Below are 20,584 nucleotides of genomic sequence, written 5' to 3' on the forward strand. Positions count from 1 at the left end.
ATTCCAGAGATGAAGGAGTTAACTTATGAGGAGAGATTGAGCCACCTGGGACTATACTCTCTGGAGTTCAGAAGAAAGAGAGTGGATCTAATAGATTACAAAATTTTGAAAGGGATAGATAAGATAGAAGGAGTAAAGTTGTTTCCATTGGTAGGTGAGACTAGAACTAGGGGACTGTGGAAGCAGTTGAGGATTCTTCACTAAGTATATTTAAGATACAGTTAGATAGATTTTTACATAGTAGAGGAATTAAGGGTTATGGGGAAAAGGCAGGTAGATGGAGCTAAGTTTCCGGACAGATCAGCCATGATCTTATTGAATGGCGGGGCAGGTTCGATGGGCCTGATGTCCTACTCCTGCTCCTATTTCTTATGTTCTTATGTAAATCTTTCGAATATTGAAAGATCTAGACAGAGTAGTTGTCTAAATCTAACATAGTGAGCTATAAAGATGTCAGGAAGGACTGGCAGGTGATGGGGCAAATTTGCAGCCATTGGGATGAGTTGCAGTGAAATAAAGATGCAGTGCAATCAAAGCAAAAAGTACCAAATACTGGTCTTAAGGTGTTATACTTCAATGCACGCAGCATAAGGAATAAGGTGGATGATCTTGTCGTACAGCTACAGATTGGCAGGTATGATATTGTGGCCATCACTGAGACGTGACTAAAGGATGCCTGTCTCTGGGAGCTGAACGTCCAAGGATACACGGTGTATTGGAAGGATAGGCAAGTAGGCAGAGGGGGTGATGTGGCTTTATTGGTAAGAAATGATATTAAGCCATTAGAAAGAGGTGACATAGGATCGAAAGGTACAGAATCTTTATGGGTTGAGCTAAGAAATCGCAGGGGTAAAAGGACCCTGATGGCAGTTATATACAGGCATCCTAACAACTGCAGTGATGTGGACTACAAATTACAACAGGAAATAGAAAAGGCTTGTCAGAAGGGCAGTGTTATGATAATTGTGGGGGATTTTAACATGCGAGTGGATTGGGAAAATCAGGTCGGCACTGGATCTCAAGAGAGAGAGTTTGTAGAATGTCTGCAGATGGCTTTTTAGAACAGCTTGTTGTTTAGCCCACGAGGGGATCAGCTGTACTGGATTAGGAATTCTGTAATGAACCAGAGGTGATTAGAGAGATTGAGGTGAAGAAACCCTTAGGAGGCAGTGATCATAACATGACTGAGTGTCTGGTATACTGCTTATGTCTTCCTAAGTGAAGACTGTTGCAAAATTCTCATTCAGTTCCTCCGCCATCTCCTTGTCTCCCATTACAATTTCAGTGGTATTCAATGCTGGTATTTCAGTGGAGTAATGGAAATTACAGAGGCATGAGAGAGGAACTGGCCAAAGTTGACTGGAAAGGGACACTGGCGGGAAAGACGGCAGAGCAGCAGTGGCTGGAGTTTATGTGAGAAGTGAGGAAGGTACAAGACAGATATATTCCAAAAAAGAAGAAATATTCAAATTGAAAAAGGATGTAACTCTGGCTGACAAGAGAAGTCAAAACCAAAGTTAAAGCAGAGGAGAGGGCATACAAGGAAGCAAAAATTAGTGGGAAGACAGAGGATTGGGAAGTTTTTAAAACCTTACAAAAGGAAACCAAGAAGGTCATTAAGAGAGAAAAGATGAACTATGAAATGAACCTAGCAAATAATATCAAGGAGGATACTAAAAGCTTTTTCAAATACATAAAGAGTAAAAGACAGGTTAGAGTAGGTATAGGACCGAGAGAAAATGACACTGGTGAAATTGTAATGGGAAATAAGGAGATGGCGGAGGAATTGAACGAGTATTTTGCATCAGTCTTCACTGAGGAAGACATTAGCAGTATACCAGACATTCAAGGGTGTCACGGAAGAGAAGTGTGTGCAGTCACAATTACGACAGAGAAACTACTCAGGAAGCTGAATAATCTAAGGGTAGATAAATCTCCCGGACCAGATGGAATGCACACGCGTAGGAAGTAGCTGTGGAGACTGCGGAGACATTGGCAATGAACTTTCAAAAGTCGATAGATTCTGGCATGGTTCCGGAGGACTGGAAGATTGCAAATGTCACTCCGCTATTTAAGAAGGAGGCAAGGAAGCATAAAGGAAATTATAGACCTGTTAGCTTGACATCGGTGGTTGGGAAGTTGTTGGAGTCGATTGTCAAGAATGAGGTTACGGAGTACCTGGAGGCATATGACAAGATAGGCAGAACTCAGCCTGCTTTCCTTAAAGGAAAATCCTGCCTGACAAACCTATCACTATTTTTTGAGGTAATTACCAGTGGGCTAGACAAGGGAGAAGCAGTGGATGTTGTATATTTGGATTTTCAGAAGGCCTTTGACAAGGGGCCACACATAGTCATAGTCATAGTCATACTTTATTAATCCCAGGGAAAATTGGTTTTCCTTACAGTTCCATAAATAATAAATAGTAATAGAACCACAAATAGTTAAATAGTAATATGTAAATTATGCCAGTAAATTATGAAATAAGTCCAGGACCAGCCTATTGGCTCAGGGTGTCTGACCCTCCAAGGGAGGAGTTGTAAAGTTTGATGGCCACAGGCAGGAATGACTTCCTATGACGCTCTGTGTTGCATCTCGGTGGAATGAGTCTCTGGCTGAATGTACTCCTGTGCCCACCCAGTACATTATGTAGCGGATGGGAGACATTGACCAAGATGGCATGCAACTTAGACAGCATCCTCTTTTCAGACACCACCGTGAGAGAGTTCATTTCCATCCCCACAACATCACTGGCCTTACGAATGAGTTTGTTGATTCTGTTGGTGTCTGCTACCCTCAGCCTGCTGCCCCAGCACACAACAGCAAACATGATAGCACTGGCCGCCACAGACTCGTAGAACATCCTCAGCATCGTCCGGCAGATGTTAAAGGACCTCAGTCTCCTCAGGAAACAGAGATGGCTCTGACCCTTCTTGTAGACAGCCTCAGTGTTCTTTGACCAGTCCAGTTTATTGTCAATTCGTATCCCCAGGTATTTGTAATCCTCCACCATGTCCACACTGACCCCCTGGATGGAAACAGGGGTCACTGGTACCTTAGCTCTCCTCAGGTCTACCACCAGCTCCTTAGTCTTTTTCACATTAAGCTGCAGATAATTCTGCTCACACCATGTGACAAAGTTTCCTACCGTAGCCCTGTGGCTGCGGTAACCATGAGGCTGCTTAACAAGGTAAGAGCCCATGGAATTACGGGAAAGTTACATACTTGGATAGAGTGTTGGCTGATTGGCAGGAAACAGAGAGTGAGAATAAATGGATCCTATTCTGGTTGGCTGCCGGTTACCAGTGGTGTTCCACCGGGGTCCGTGTTGGGTCGCTTCTTTTTATGTTGTACATCAATGATTTGGATTATGGAATAGATGGCTTTGTGGCTAAGTTTGCTGACGATATGAAGATAGGTGGAGGGGCCGGTAGTGCTGAGGAAACGGAGAGTCTGCAGAGAGACTTGGATAGATTGGCAGAATGGGCAGAGAAGTTGCAAATGAAGTACAATGTTGGAAAGTGTATGGTTAAGCACTTTGGCAGAAGAAATAAACGGGCAGACTATTATTTAAATGGGGAGAGAATTCAAAGTTCTGAGATGCAGCGGGACTTAGGAATCCTCGTACAGGATACCTTTAAGGTTAACCTCTAGGTTGAGTCAGTAGTGAAGAAAGCGAATGCAATGTTGGCATTCATTTCCAGAGGAATAGAGTATAGGAGCAGAGATGTGATGTTGAGGCTTAGTAAGACACTGGTAAGACCTCACTTGGAATACTTGGAGCAGTATTGGGCCCCTCATTTAAGAAAGGATGTGCTGACGTTGGAGAGGGTACAGAGAAGATTCACTAGAATGATTCAGGGAATGAGAGGGTTAACATATGAGGAACGTTTGTCTGCTCTTGGACTGTACTCCTTGGAGTTTAGAAGAATGAGGGGTGACCTCATAGAAACATTTTGAATGTTGAAAGGCATGGACAGAGTGGATGTGGCAAAATTGTTTCCCATGGTGGGGGAATCTAATGTGAGAGGGCATGACTTAAGGATTGAAGGGTACCCATTCAGAACAGAGATGCAAAGAAATTTTTTTAGCCAGAGGGTGGTGAATCTATGGAATTTGTTGCCATGGGCGGCAGTGGAGGCCACGTCATTGGGTGTAGTTAAGGCAGAGATTGATAGGTATCTGAGTAGCCAGGGCATCAAAGGTTATGCTGAGAAGGCAGAGGAGTGGGACTAAATGAGAGAATGGATCAGCTCATGATAAAATGGCAGAGCAGACTCAATGGGCCGAATGGCTGACTTCTGCTTTGTCTTATGGTCTTATGTGGAAAGAATGTTTGCCATGGTGTGGATGTCTATGGCAAGGGGAATCCATTTCAAACAGATGCAGAGAAATTTCTTTAGCCAGAGGGTGGTGAATTTGTGGCAGCTATGGAGGCCAGGTCATAGGGTGTATTTAAGGCAGAGATTGAAAGGTTCTTGATTGGCCATGGCTTTAATGGTTACGGTGAGAAGCCCATGGAGTGGGGCTGAGGGGAGGAATAAAGGATCAGCCATGATTGAATGGTGGAGGAGACTCAAAGGGCCAAATGGCCTAATTCTGCTCCTATGTCTTATGGTCTTATGGACTTGTGATATGCATCATCCACCACCTGCTTCCATGGCTTCATGTGACCGTGATCGAGTGAGGGTCTAAGCAGGTACTACACTTTGCTTAAGAGTAACCTGCAGGCTAGTGGATGGAAAGAACACCTTACAACTCCTTTGATAAAGACATATATCCACCCTGCCACCCTATTTTTCATAGATATGAATATAATTGAGTACCATTTCCATATCTTTCAGAAATATTCTTTCTTATCCGGTTGACAAACTGCATATAATTATCATTATCCCAGGAGGAGTATTATTTCACTGTGTATCACTTATTAACTTAAATATTGTTTCCTTTCCATATGTGAAACACTGTTCACCCATTAGAAGAAACTTTCACATAGTTTTTGATCACATGCATCATATTGCTATTGACAGGTCATTTTCAACGTTCAAAGTAAATTTATTATCAAAGTACATATGTGTCACTATACACAACCCTGAGATTCATTTTCTTGTCGGCATGTGAGGAACGGTCCTTGAAAGTGAGTCCACAGTGGGAACATTCCAGTGATGCTGCAAGTGAAACTGAGTGGTTATCCCCTTTGGTTCAAGTGCCTGACTGTAATAATTGTTCTTGACCCTGTTGGTGCGAGTCCTGAAGCTTCTGTGCCTTCTTCCTGAAGAGGGGATGACCTGGCTAGTGGAAGGTCCCTGATAACAGGTGCTGCTTTCCTGCAACAATGCTCCTTGCAGATACAGTATATTCATCGGTGGGGAGGGCTTTACCCATGATGACTGGCCATATCTACTACTTTTTGTATGACTTTCTGTTCAAGGGCATTGGTAGTCTCCAGCCCCTTGGTATGAACATTAGAATACTCCAACTTCCGGTAATTCCCTCCCCCTCCCTTCCCCTATCCCCATGTCACTCTGCCCCCTCCCCCAGCTGCCTACCACCTCCCTCTTGGTTCCGCCTCCTTCTACTACCCATTGTGTTTTCCCCTATTCTTTCTTCACCTTTCCTGCCTATCACCTCCCTGCTTCCCCTCTCCCATCCCTTTATCTTTCCCCTTACTGGTTTTTCACCTGGAACCTACCAGCCTTCTCCTTCCCACCCTCCCCCCACCTTCTTTATAGGGCCTCTGCCCCTTCCCTCTACAGTCCTGACGAAGGGTTCCGGCCCGAAACGTTGACTGATCATTTCCACTGATGCTGCCTGACCTGCTGAGTTCCTCCAGCGTGTTGTGAGTGTTACTATACCAGGCTGTGATGCAATCAGTCAATATACTCCCCACCACATTTCTGTCGAAGTTTGTCAAAGTTTTAGATGTCATGCTGAATCTTTGAAAACTCCTAAGGAAGAAGAGGTGCTGCCGTGCTTTATTCATAATTATTCATAATTCACGAGGAGGAGAAGATGGTGGCGCGACGGCAGCGCGGGAGGCTTCTCCAGTGATGATATCTGTTATCTGTCAAGTACAGGACCATGCACAATTCTGACGTGAGAGTACAGAGGAACATCTGGAAAACTTCTGAAATGCCTGCTTTGCTGCCACTGCTACTGTGTGGTGACCGGAATCTCCGGAGCAGAAGGCCCCGAAATCCTCGGCTTTGCTTGTTTCAGAGGCCGGGGCGAGGTCGAAGGCGCTAGGCAGAGGATGGTGCTCGGGAGGCTGTATCGGAGAGGCTGGTCGGAGGCTCGAAGTTTTTGGACAGATGGACTCAGTGTCGGCTGTGGTCGGCTGCTTCCAAGGCATCAGCAAGTTGACGGTGCCTGGAGATTTATGGCAGGGAGTTTCTCCCTTTTGCCGCCTGCTATCGGGGACTCAGGAGTCGATCGACTCGGGGACTTTGAGACTTTTTTTACCGTGCCCATGGTTTGTTCTTCATCAAATTATGGTATTGTTTTGCACTGCTGTAACTATATGTTATAACTATGTGGTTTCTATCAGTGTTAGTCTTTGGTTTGTCCTGTTTTCTGTGATATCACTCCGGAGAAACATTGTATCATTTCTTAATGCATGTATGCATTTCTAAATGACAATAAAAGAGGACTGAGTGTTCTCATAATCTAATTACACTAACCTACTGCGCCCAGAACAGGTCCTCTGAAACTATAACGCAGAGGAATTTAAAGTTGCCGACCCTTTCCACCTCTGCTCCTCTGACGAGGTCTGGCTCATGGATGTCTGATTTCCTGCTCCTGAAGTCGATACTCAGCTCCTCGGTCTTACTGACATTGTGTAAGAGGTTGGTATTCTGGCACTTACAGCTCCACCAGTAAAATAAGACAGAGGGATCATGATTGCTGTGGTGTGGGGGATAGAGTTTGCAGAAGACCATGAACAGACAATTAATATTTTACTTAAGTAGACTCACCTGTGGCTGATTCTCAATATTGCCTGTAAAGAAGCAGATTTATTCTCCAGCTGATGAACCTCAGGGATGTCACATTGCACTCTGATGATGCCCTGCAGAGAATGGGATGCAGACAATTTTCCATCAGCTGTGGAATTAATGCCAATTCATCCATAATTCTTTGATAAGCTGTTTGGCACGTGTGACCATGATAGTGCAGAGAATCTTTGTAAAGGGTCATATTTAATGATAAAACTGGTCTTCTAGCATTGTGAAAGCTTGTGAAGGTGATACCTGCCATCTACGTATGTGGAGGCAAAGGTCACAGAACTGTATCCAGTTTTGGACGCCATTCCATGTGTCACAATTAATGTTCCAATGACTCTTTTGGAATACGGCAGATTGTTCAACACTATCATTAACTTATTTTATGAAAATAACTCATTGCATACAAAAAGTGGCTTTATTTAATAATTCAATTTGTCAGCCAGGAGTAATGATGAAGGCAACACTGTAGTCTTATAGAAAGTTCTTTACAATTGTCACGTCAAGTTAAGTTTATTGTCATTTAACTACATACGTGTACATTGTCAAATGAGATGTTTCTCCAAACAGCAGTACACGCAACACACATATAACACAAAATAGCTTACAAAATTTAGGATAATATCTACAGATAAAAAGATAAAATTACGCAAATATTAAATAAACAAACTGAAGTGCATAAATTAAGTATTGTATGGTACAGAACAGGTTAACCATTGACAATCTGAATGTGATGTGGCAGGAAGTTCAGAAGCCTTATGTCCTGAGGGAAGAAAAGGTTTCCCACCCTGACCGTCCTTGTTTTTATGCATCAGAGTCTCTTGCCTGACAGTAGAATTGGCATCGCTTCTCTCATCCTTTCCTACAGCTCTGCAGATTTCCTTGTTTAAAGTACATATTGTGCGTCCATTTACAATTTTACTTCTAACAGCCTTTTTAGAACACTGTGTTTTCAAATAAATTCTTCAAATTCCCCCACTACTGGAGAACATTAGGCAATTATTTTCATATCATTCCATTTTGCTCATCCTACTTGTTACATAACCTAACATAGAAACATAGAAACATAGAAAATAGGTGCAGGAGTAGGCCATTCGGTCCTTCGAGCCTGCACCGCCATTCAGTATGATCATGGCTGATCATTCAACTCAGAACCCCGTAACTGCTTTCTCTCTCAAACTGGGATGAACAATTGTTGTAGTTCATCCATGTGATCTTTAAATGCTTGCCATTGCATATCCACCGTCAACCCTTTAAGTATCATTTGCCAGTCTATCTTAGCTAATTCACGTCTCATACCTTCAAAGTTACCCTTCTTTAAGTTCAGAACCTTTGTTTCTGAATTAACTATGTCACTCTCCATCTTAATGAAGAATTCCACCATATTATGGTCACTCTTACCCAAGGGGCCTCGCATGATAAGATTGCTAACTAACCCTTCCTCATTCCTCAATACCCAGTCTAGAATGGCCCACTCTCTAGCTGGTTCCTCGACATGTTGGTTCAGAAAACCATCCCACATACATTACAAGAAATCCTCTTCCTCAACACCCTTACCAGTTTGGTTCACCCAATCTATATGTAGATTGAAGTCAGCCATTATAACTGCTGTTTCTTTATTGCATGCATTTCTAATTTCCTGTTTAATGCCATCCCCAACCTCACTACTACTGTTAGGTGGCCTGCACACAACTCCCACCAGCGTCTTCTGCCCCTTAGTGTTATGCAGCTCTACTCATACCGATTCCACATCCTTCCGGCTAATGTCCTACCTTTCTACTGCGTTAATCTCCTCTCAAATCAGCAACACTACCCCACTTCCTTTTCTTTCATGTCTATCCCTCCTGAATATTGAATATCTGTTCTGAATGCTGATAGTTATTAATTTTTAATTCAGGTTACGTGGTGTTATCTCACCTGGGAAGGAGATCTCAGGAGGACGGTGAGACCATGGAATGATCTGTCAGCGGAGGTGGAGGAGGCAGGGTCGATCTCAATACTTAAGGGAAATATGGATAGGTACATGACAGAGGGGTCTGGAGGGCTGTGGTTTGTTCCAAGTCATTGTGAATATTTAAAGTGGAGGTGGTTAAGCTCTTGATTAGCTTGGTATCAAAGGTGGCAGGGAGAAGGCAGAAGAATGGCATTGAAAGGGATAATAAATCAGCTACTTTGGAATGTTGGAACAGACTCAACAGGTTGCATGATCTAACTCTGCTCCTATGTCTAATAGTCTTAAAAACCTAACATTAACTTTGATTCTTTTCTTTATTCTCTTTGGTCTTTATTCTCTAAATTTATTGAGTATGCCTGCAAGAAAATGAATCTCAGAGTTGTATATGGTGACATATATGTTCAAAGTACATATATGTCACCATAAACACCCCCAAGATTCATTTTTTGAGGACATACCATGTCCAGTTCTGGTCGCCTCACTATAGGAAGGATGTGGAAGCATTGGAAAGGGTACAGAGGAGATTTATCAGGATGCTGCCTGGTTTAGAAAGTATGCATTATGATCAGAGATTAAGGGAGCTAGGGCTTTACTCTTTGGAGAGAAGGAGGATGAGAGGAGACATGATAGAGGTGTACAAGATAATAAGAGGAATAGATAGAGTAGACAGCCAGCGCCTCTTCCCCAGGACACCACTGCTCAATACAAGAGGACATGGCTTTAAGGTAAGGGGTGGGAAGTTCAAGGGGGATATTAGAGGAAGGTTTTTCACTCAGAGAGTGGTTGGTGCGTGGAATGCACTGCCTGAGTCAGTGGTGGAGGCAGATACACTAGTGAAGTTTAAGAGACTACTAGGCAGGTATATGGAGGAATTTAAGGTGGGGGCTTATATGGGAGGCAGGGTTTGAGGGTCGGCACAACATTGTGGGCCGAAGAGCCTGTACTGTGCTGTACCATTCTATGTTCTAAGTTCTATGTTAAATCTGTAGAATAACAGAATCAATGTGGTGAGGCGACACTTAACCTGTGAGTCGGCTGGGGTGATATACTGCATCCAGTGCTCCCAATGTGGCCTTCTATATATTGGCAAGACCCGACGCAGACTGGGAGATTGTTTTGCTGAACACCTATGCTCTGACCGCCAGAGAAAGCTAGGATCTCCCAGTGGCCACACGTTTTAATTCTTCATCCCATTCCCATTCTGATATGTCTATTCACGGCCTCCTCCACTGTAAAGATGAAGCCACACTCAGGTTGGAGGAACAACATCTTAAATCCCATCTGGATAGCCTCCAACCTGATGGCATGAACATTGACTTCTCTAACTTCTGCTAATGCCCCACCTCCCCCTCGTACCCCATCCGTTATTTATTTATATACACACATTCTTTCTCTCTCTGTCCTTTTTCACCCTCAGTCCCTCTGTCTATACCGCTTGCCCATCCTCTGGGTTTTTCCCCCCTCCCTCTTTTCCTTCTCCCTGGGCCTCCTGTCCCATGATCCTCTCATATCCCTTTTGCTAATCACCTGTCCAGCTCTTGGCTCCATCCCTCCCCCTCCTGTCTTCTATCATTTTGGATCTCCCCTCCCTCTCCCTCTCCCACTTTCAAATCTCTTATTAGCTCTTCCTTCAGTTAGTCCTGATGAAGGGTCTTGGCCCGATACGTTGACTGTACCTCTTCCTAGAGATGCTGCCTGGCCTGCTGCATTCACCAGCAACTTTGATGTGCGTTGCTAAGACCACACCAAGTTTGGTGTTCAACCAGAATGCAAAAGAAATAAAATGATGCAAATGTAAATGGGAAGAAATAATAAATAAATAAATAAATATCAAGACTATATATGCTTTGATAATAAATTTATTTTGGACTTTTGAACTTTAATTATCTTGTGCTTTTTAAACTCAAACCCCTGACTAATGAAGGCCAACATTCCATAGACCATCTTAACCACCATATCAACTTGTGCTGCAGATTTGAGACATCCATGGATGTGGACCCCAAGGTCTCTCCATTAAATTTCCCTTTAACCTGCTCTCATGAGTCTCTCAGAGTCTACCACTGATCTACAGTGGCCACTTAAACTGCAAATGAGCACACTGTTTGGCATGTGGAATGAAGCTGGAGCACCCAGAGAAAGCTCATGTTGTTACTGTAGAACATGCAAGTTCCACAAGGACATCAGTGAAGGCCAAAACTGAATCTGTGTCACTGGAGCAATGATCTAGCTGCTCCTCTAGCCGTGTCACTTGCTGACCGCAATGACTAGTGTTGCCTCTAAATCTTATTTTCATGTTTCTTAATTGAATTGAAAGCTATTAGCATTAATTGGCTATAACCATAACAATTTAGTTTTGATGAAGGTTGGACCATTAATTTCACTTAATAACAAATTCATCGAGTACTGTAGAGCAGTGGATGAAATATATTTAAACTGCTGTACCTTAAAGGAACTATTTGATGGCGCTCTTGGGAAAATTTTGCGCTGTGTGTTTATTTAAATATATTTATTTGACATAAACACTTGGTGTACATCTCTCCAGAGCTGCTGTGAATTCTGGTAGACCTCCTGGCTTTTGCCACATGATAAATTCACTCTGTCATGTGTGCCATATGTTGTAGTGGAAATGTTACTTACTCTGACTGTAGGAATGGTTTTAAATAGTGTGCATTTTAGATTAGATTAGATTCAACTTTATTGTCACTGTGCCGAGGACAGATACAGAGCCAATGATATGCAGTTAGCATCTAACCAGAAATGCAAAGAATAGTGTTATTTACAAAATAACTGCAAATAAAGAGTAAGTGCTACAGCACACAAATATAAAAGTACTGAGACAGTACAATATGGGTGCAATACTGCTTAGCGCTGTGATGTGACAGGGTGGAGATACGTCTCTACCAAAGGAGGGGTAAGGCGCTCCTTCCATCTGCTAGCCTGCAGGTCACCCTTGGCCAAGGTGTAGCACCTGCTTCGTCCTACCCGCCAATCAGGGTCGCGTGAAGAGTCATTGGAAAGCATCTAGAGGAGGTTCATGAGGATGGTTCCAGGAATGAAGGGGGAAGGGGTTAACATATAGGAGCGTTTGGTGGCTTTGGGTCTGTACTCTCTGGAATTTAGAAGACTGCGGTGGGGCGGGGGGGGGTGCGGTGGTGGTGCTGGAATCACATTGAAACCTACCGAATGTTGAAAGGACTAAGCGACGTGGAGAGGATATTTCCTTTGGTGGGGGTATTCAGAACTAGAGGGCACAGCCTAAAATTTGAGGGATGACCTTTTAGGACAGAGATGAATTTTTTTAGCCAGAGAGGAGTGAATCTGTGGAATGCTTTGCCATAGGCTATGGTGCTGAAGTTAATAGTTTCCTGATTAGTCAGGGCGTCAAATGATATGGCGAGAAGGCAGATGTATGAGTTGGGTGGGATCCGGGATCAACTATGGTGAAATGGTGGAGCAGACTCGACGGGCTGACTGACCTAAATCTGCTCTTATGTCTTATGGTCTTATGGACCAGGTGGTGGGTGGTCGTACGAGCTGTTGGTGCATATCACAAGTCCTGGTTATGGGACCACTCATGCAAGGCAGGCGACCTCTGAAGAGTATTGATAATGGCTGGGGTCACTCATCTTGCAAAGACGCTGCCCTGAAAAAGGCAAAGGCAATCCATTTCTGTCAAAAAATTTGCCAAGAACAATCATAGTCATAGATTGAGAAAAGTGGGAAAAAACAATAGTGTAGAGGGGGTCTTCCCCACGAGCAGATTAAAGACAGATGGAAGGCCACGATTATGAGACCAAGGTGGCCTATGTCATACGACACGGCACATAATAATGATGATGACAATGAAGATTATGGCGAAGTAATCAAAGAGCCGAAAGTATTGTGTCTGCTTTTGTTAAGTGGAAGCATTGGAAACATGGACCTGAGAGGGACTGACACTGAATAGCATAGGGGCCTTCTCCATGGATGACACACACAGACAACACAGAACTTTTTGACCAATAATTTTAACCTTGTTTACTCTGTACAAATGCCCATTGTAAGAAGAAGCTTAAACAAATAGCGACGTGTTACAGCGCCAACGATTGTTGATTGGGGTTCATTTCCTGCTGCCGTCTGTAAGGAACACGTACATTCTTCCTGTGACTTTCTGGGATTCCTCTAGCTGCAGTTGTTTCCACCCATGTTCCAAAGAATTACGGTTATGGTTACAGTTAATGACGTGTGGGTGTGAAATTTTGGTGCTTGGAAGTGCGGCGAGGCTTGTAGGCTGCCCTCAACACAATCTTTGCTGAATTAATTTGACACAAATCATGAATTTTATTAAATACAGAATGCATTAACTCTATTAAAATTGTACAAGCTCAAAAAGCAAAGAATTCTGGTCAATTAAGAGAAATAATGTTAAGTGTAAACAATATGCTGAAGCAGAATTGTGTTTCAAATCTACAGGATATTAAAGTCAGACTACTAAATTTGATTTTGAACCATGAAGCAGATACATAACATGGTACAGAACAAGTAAATTAGGCCTACAAGGAGCATGTTAACTAAGTCACAAGACACGGGTGCAGCTTATGTCACCTATATACCATACATGAAAAATGTGATTAAGGTTGAAAGAGTACAGAGAAAATTTTCAAGTATGTTGCAGGGTCTGGAGGACTTGAGATATAAGGAAAGATTGAATAGGTTCGAATCAAATCATTTAATTATCATTCAAACAATACATAGATACAGCTGAACAAGACAATATTCCTCTGGGGCCAAGGTGCAAAATATTCAAAATAGCAAGCAAACGTTTAGAAATAGCAAGTAACATAATTCAAAATAGCAAGCAAAGAAGCATATTCACTTGAAAAGAAACCTATATGTAACCCAAGACCCTGAGTGACAATGTCCAGCAACCGATGGCACAGTCTCCCAGCAGTATATAGATGCACGCAATCCATCCTGTCATTGAACCACTCGAACACGGGAGGGCAGCACCAGTGGGAGAGGCCAGGCCCCAGCCGAGGTCAGATGCCACCCTGTAAATGCTTCCAATGTCTCTCACGTGCTCTACAGTAGCAGGCAAGCCCGAGGCATGAGACCTAGTTCTCGCTACAATCCAGGCTACGGCTCCCATTTTGCCTGTGCCCTCCACCAGATAAGGGCAACAAGCCTGCAGCAACTTACATTATCACTGTCCAATGGATACCTTGCGATTGCAAGTGTCTGAGACAAGCTTCCACAATTATGCTGCACAAATTCCAAGTCGCGGGCAGTAATGCAGTCTGTGGCCAGGCTAGCTGCTCTGAACACTAACTGGCTCGTTTGATATCCTGACAGGTTTCTCCAATATCCTGACCGGCTCCTTCAACGCCTCAGCAAGCCTTTTCGACACCTCGGCTGACTCTCTCTCTCTAACATCATGGCCGGCCCCTCGACACCACGGCCAGCTCTACCGCCAGCTCTAGTCCAGCTGCTCCGATCAAGGAAAAGCTCACTGAGGGAGTAGCCCTGCAGAACCTGATGTTCTTGGAGTAAAATTGTCTTTGCATCATAAAAAAAAAACAAATTTTACACAGAAAAAAATCAACTTTGATTGGCCTCCAAGAGGCAGCTGAATTCGTATGCACCGCCATCTTACCAGAACTAGGTTGGTACTATTCCTTGGAATGTAGAAGATTGAGAGGAGATTCGATAGAGGTATACAAAATTATGAGGGGTGTAGAGAAGGTAAATGCAAGCAGCGTTTTCCATTGAGATTGGGTGGGATTAGAACCAGTCGTCGTGGATTAAGTGTAAAAAGTGAAAAGTTGAAGGGGAACATGAGGGGAAACTTCTTCACTCAGGGGGTTGTGAGCGTGTGGTCTGAGCTGTCAGTGCAAGTGGTGCATGCAACCTTGATTTCAATGTTTAACAGAAGTTGAGATAGGTATTTGGATGGTAGGGCTATGGTCCCAGTGCAGGTCGATTGGAGCAGGCAGTTTAAATAGCCTGGCATGGGCTTGATGGGTTGAAAGGCCTGTTTCTGTCCTGTACATTTCTATGACTCTAACTGTGCTACTTGAAAGTAAGACAGGGCAGAATGCTAACTAAAGGATTGGATGAAGAAAAAGAAGACACAAAATGTTGGAGGACTCAGTGGAGGGTAAGGGGCAGTTTACTTTTCGGGTCAAACCCCTTCATCGGGAAAGAAAGTGGAGAGATAGCCAAAAGGTTTTAAATAGACAGGTTATTTGGGTGGGACAGCAGAAGAGAAGAGGTAAGGTGGCCTCTGGAATGAGGGAAAACAAATGTAGATGGGAGCAAAGCAACAGAGTGAGAGCCTCTGAGCTTATAAGCAACAGGCTCGTAATTGTCATTTTTCTTATATATTGTGTTTCTCGACTAGATACAACTTGAGAGGGGGTAATTGTAAAGGAGGTATGAGAGGCAATTTTATTTTTCATACAGAGAATGGTGGGTTCCTGTAATGAGCTGCTAGAGTAGGGACTTTTAAGAGACGTCTGGATTGGCACATGGATGTGAGAAAAATGAAAGGATATGGACATTGTGTAGGCAGAAGTATACTTTAGTAGGCTATTTGGTTACTAAATAATTTGGTTCAGCACAACATTGTGGGCTGAAACGCCTGTTCTTGTGCTGCAATGTTCCACAGTCGATGTTCTAACTTACATAATAAATATTTTATGCTATAGCCGATATATTTGCACTCAAAGTGGTGAGCTTATGAATTAGTTTCTTGAGTTAGTTAAAACTGAGCATTGAAAGTAAAGCAAACCTAGGAACTGGCAAACTTTACACCATGACCAATGTTGGAGTCCTGTGGCACAAGTAGCAAATGCTATTGTACAGGGCATACAAATCACACACGGCCGCACGGGGATGTTAGTAGCTTTTGAATAGATGCCTGTATTCATTCAGTACAGATGTCGCCTGCATCTGACTTTGATGAATGACTTGTTTTGGTCTACATGTCAATTCTATCCTCAGATAACAGAGGGAACCAAAGATATATCCAATTCTCAAGGTCCAGAAATACAATTGGTTTTGTCATCAGCGGAGAGTGGGCAACTTATGCAGAGTGCCCAGTGCACAATTCTAATTTTCTGCCCAAGCACCAATTGGTAATTGTATCTCACTTGTGATCGTACAGAGTTAATTTTTTTGTGATTTTTATATTGTGCCAATGGCAGTGTTTGGAGACACAGAGCGTCCTCGGCTCTCAGTTTTGTAACAGTGTCTACATTTCATTAAGAGTTTGACGAGACTTGTTATGACACTAAACACTCTCACAAATGTCTGCAAATGTACCATGGTGAACATTCTAACTGGTTGCATCATTGTCTGGTAGGGAAGGACCACTGCAGAGGGCTGGAAAAGGTTGTGGAAAGCTGTAAATCTATCATGAACTCCTGCCTTCCCAGCATTGAAGACATCTTCGAAAGGAGGTGCCTCCAAAAAAGACTGCATCTTTTATGAAGAACTCTCATCACCCAAGACACTACCCTCTTCTCATAGCTGCCATTATGGAGAAGGTACACAAGCCAGAAGAAAATCAATGTTTCAGGAAGAGCTTCTTCTCCTCCATCATCAGATTTTTGAATGGACAATGAACCCATGTACACTACCTCACTATTTTTATTTTACTCTCTACATATTTAATTTTGTGTATACAGTATTCTTTATTGTAATTTATGGCAGTTTATTGTGTATTGCAAAACAACAAATTTCACAATGTATGCCTGATTTTTATTCTGATTCTCATCCTTCCTTGTTTTGTATTGTTTCTGACAACCCCTCCACCCCAACTGTCCCTCTTAATATTTTCCAACACCAGCTAAGTGCATTTGATGAATTTTGGAGTGTAGAATCTTCAACATGGTTCTCAAGTTCAAGTTCAATTTATGCAACTTGGGAAAATACACTCTCAGGACAGCAAATGCATTTCTTGTGTCTTTAATTCCTTTATATGTTTTAATACAGAAAAAGGTTATCAAAATTTTTAAAATGTTTAATTTCAGCTTTGTTTTGGTCCACACTCTTGTGTATCAACTAGATACATATGCATCATGAAAATAAATAAAACAAAATATGCAAAAACCAATATGACAGTGGCAATTCTAAAGAAACAATACAAACAATATTAGAAACCCACCAACCTTATACTTTATACACAACTTCAAAAATATGAATAAATACATCTTATCTTAACTAAGAGGTATATTCACTTAGCCACACATGCGCTTAATTTCTAAACACATATCAGCTAGACACTGAAATGAGTTCTCCTCACTCGCTACGTGAACAGAGATTAATACATTCACATTACTCTGCTACGTTGATGTATGGTCATGAAACAATAAAGTAAGACAAAAATAAACATTTAGAATGACTTTTACAATATATTGCCTTGTAGATAAATTACTAGAAGAACTAACCTATGAGGCCAATAAGGAATTTTTCACAACTATGCTATCCAGGGTCAACACCTTACTCATGGAAATCTAAAGCATCTACATGTAAATCATGTCAAATTCCCGATACTAAGACTATAAGACATAGGAGAGGATTAGGCCATTCAGCCCATCAAGTCTGCTCCACCATTCCATCATGGTTGATCCCAGATCCCACTGAAACCCATACACCTGTCTTCTCACCATATCCTTTGATGCCCTGACTGAACAATAAACAATTAACTTCCGCCTTAAATATACCCTCAGACTTAGCCTACACAGCAGTCTCTGGCTGAGCATTCCACAGATTCACTACTCTCCGGCTAAAAGAGTTCCTCCTTACTTCTGTCCTGAAAGATTAACCCTCAACTTTGAGGCTGTACCATCTAGCTCTAGATATCCCCACCATAGAAGACGTCCTCTCCATATCCACTTTATCTATTCCTTTCAACACTCTGTAGGTTTCAATGAGATCCCCATGCAGTCTTCTAAATTCCAGTGAGTACAGGCCCAAAGCTGCCAAACACTCCTCATATGTTAATCCCTTCATTCCTGGAATCATCCTCATGAACCTCCTCTGGAGTCTCTCCAATGACAACACATCCTTTCTAGATATGGGGCCTAAAACTGTTGACCATACTCCAAGTGCTGCCTGACTAGTGCCTTATAACACCTTAGCATTATCTCCTTGCTTTTATGTTCTATTTCCCTTGAAACAAATGACAACATTGCATTTGCCTTCTTTACCACAGACTCAATCTGAAAACTAACTTTTTGGGAGTCTTGCACGAGGACTCCTAAGTCACCTCAATATTAAGCAAATGCTTTGAGAGGCTGTTCAAGAACTACATCTGCAGCATGCTACCTCCTACATAGGATCCCTTACAATTCGTATTCTGATACAACCGATCGACAGATGACACAGTAGCCACAGCTCTACACACTGTCCTTACACATCTGGAGAAGAGGGATGCTTATGTGAGAATGCTGTTCTTGGACCACAGTTCAGCATTCAACACCGTAATTCCCTCCAGGCTCAGCAAGAAGCTCACAGACCTCAGCCTTCACCCTGCCTTGTGTAGCTGGATCCTGGACTTCCTGTCAGATCATTGGGCAGGTGGTAAGAGTGGGCTCCCTCACCTTTGCCCCTCTGACCCTCAACACAGGTGCTCCTCGGGGCTGTGTACTAAGCCCCCTCCTTTACTCTCTACATACCCATGACTGTGTCGCCACCCACAGCTCCAATCTGCTAATTAAATTTGCTGATGACACTACACTGATTGGCCTAATCTCAAATAATAACGAGGCAGCCTACAGAGAAGAAGTCATCACCCTGACACAGTGGTGTCAAGAAAACAACCTCTTCCTCAATATCGTATAAAACAACACAGCTGGTTGTAGACTACAGTAGGAATGGAGACTGGCTAACCCTTATTGAGATCGATGGGTCTGGAGTTGAGAGGGTAAACAGCTTTTTTTCTTAAAAGCATAGGCAGCTATTTTAGCATTACCAGGGTGAATGCACAAGTGCACTCTAACAATAAAAGTAATACAGTATTCAACAGTCACCTGATTACATTTATTATCATTTAACTGTACTCAGATATTTTACATCACCAAACGAAAACACTGTTCCTTTGGACAAAGGTGCACAACACAATACATATAACTCACACACACCACATAAAGTAATATTACCACAAAATAAATTAACAAGTAATAAGGTGCATTTACAACACAAGCTAAAAAGTAAACAGTATAATGCTACTGGTGCTTTGTATGTGGTGAGCTCTGGTTGGTGACAGGTAGTTCAGTAGTATCAATGCCTGAGGAAGAAACTGTTTCCCACCCTAACAGGCCTTGCAGGTAACCAAGCAGGAAGCAAAGAGTTCAGTTGCAACAGTGGACTTCATTCCCATTGGCCCTACTTCTTAACTAAAGATGTTAAAGACGACCGCAGATGGAATACTTTATGATCGTATACCTCCTTTATCTGGGCTCCAACCTATCGCACTCATGCTCCACCCTCTTGTTAATCATTAAAATTACAGTTATATAGAGGCATGAATATAGCGGCTGTGGAATTTTCTCATTAAGGTTCTAAGCAGCACCCAGCTGTGCACTACAAGCCAATCAAGGCAAAAGGGAGCCTGTCCATATCAATGTGTTTATCTGCATAGACAAATTCTCCACTGAGTCGTAGATCTTGAAACTCACGCATTCTAATCAGCCAACAACAACATTAAAACAACGTAAAAGTCCCACCATTATAATGACAAAGTTCCATTATATTTTGTTCAACATTACTGTGGGTACAATCCAATTCTGCTTGCAAGGCAGAACAGATTTATCTTTGGCAAGCTTGGAGCTATTATGAACCAAATTAGCCTATATAATTTGATCAAAGTTATTTATTATTTCACAACCTCATTTGTTGCTTTATAAATTTAGGAAGCAGTTTTCCCAAGGTTTTTGGGAGCTGCCAAATATTTACACTGGCAGGGATGCATGTTCCTATATTCAGTGGGATTAAGTTATCTAATTATTTATTTAGAGATACAGTACAGTGCAGAACAGGCCCTTCCGGCCCAATGGCCCACACTGTCCAGCAACTCGCCTATTTCACCCTAGCCTAATCACAAGAAAATTTACAATGACCAATTAACCTACCAGTCGATTTGTCTTTGGATTGTGGGAGGAAACTGGAGCACCCAGAGGAAACCCACACTCTCCACAGGAAGGACGTACAAATTTCTTACAGACGGCGTTGGAAATGAACTCCTCAGACGCCCTAAGCTACGTTGTGCTGACTGTTGGCACTCCATGAACCTGATTGGGTATAGCCAGTGTAGTCAAAAGCCTTGCAACATATGCACTTGCAGTCTTGATGCTATAGAGCTCTACAGTCTAGAAACAGGCCTTTTGGCCTATTCAGTCCATGCCAACATGTTTCTTCTGCCTTGTTCCATCTACCCGCACCGGGGCCATCGCCCTCCATATCCCACTCATCCATATATCTATCCAATCTTAAATGTTGCAGTTGAACCCAAACCCAGCAATTGCACTCGCATGACTACTTTTAATGAATAAGTTTCCCCTCTGGCTCCCCTTTAAATATTTCACCTTTCACCCTAAATCTTTGACCTCTAGTTCTCGTTCCCCCCAACCCCAACCTCAGTGGAAAAATC

Source organism: Mobula hypostoma, chromosome 1 (genome assembly GCF_963921235.1).
Source record: "Mobula hypostoma chromosome 1, sMobHyp1.1, whole genome shotgun sequence".
NCBI classification, from domain to species: domain Eukaryota; kingdom Metazoa; phylum Chordata; class Chondrichthyes; order Myliobatiformes; family Myliobatidae; genus Mobula; species Mobula hypostoma.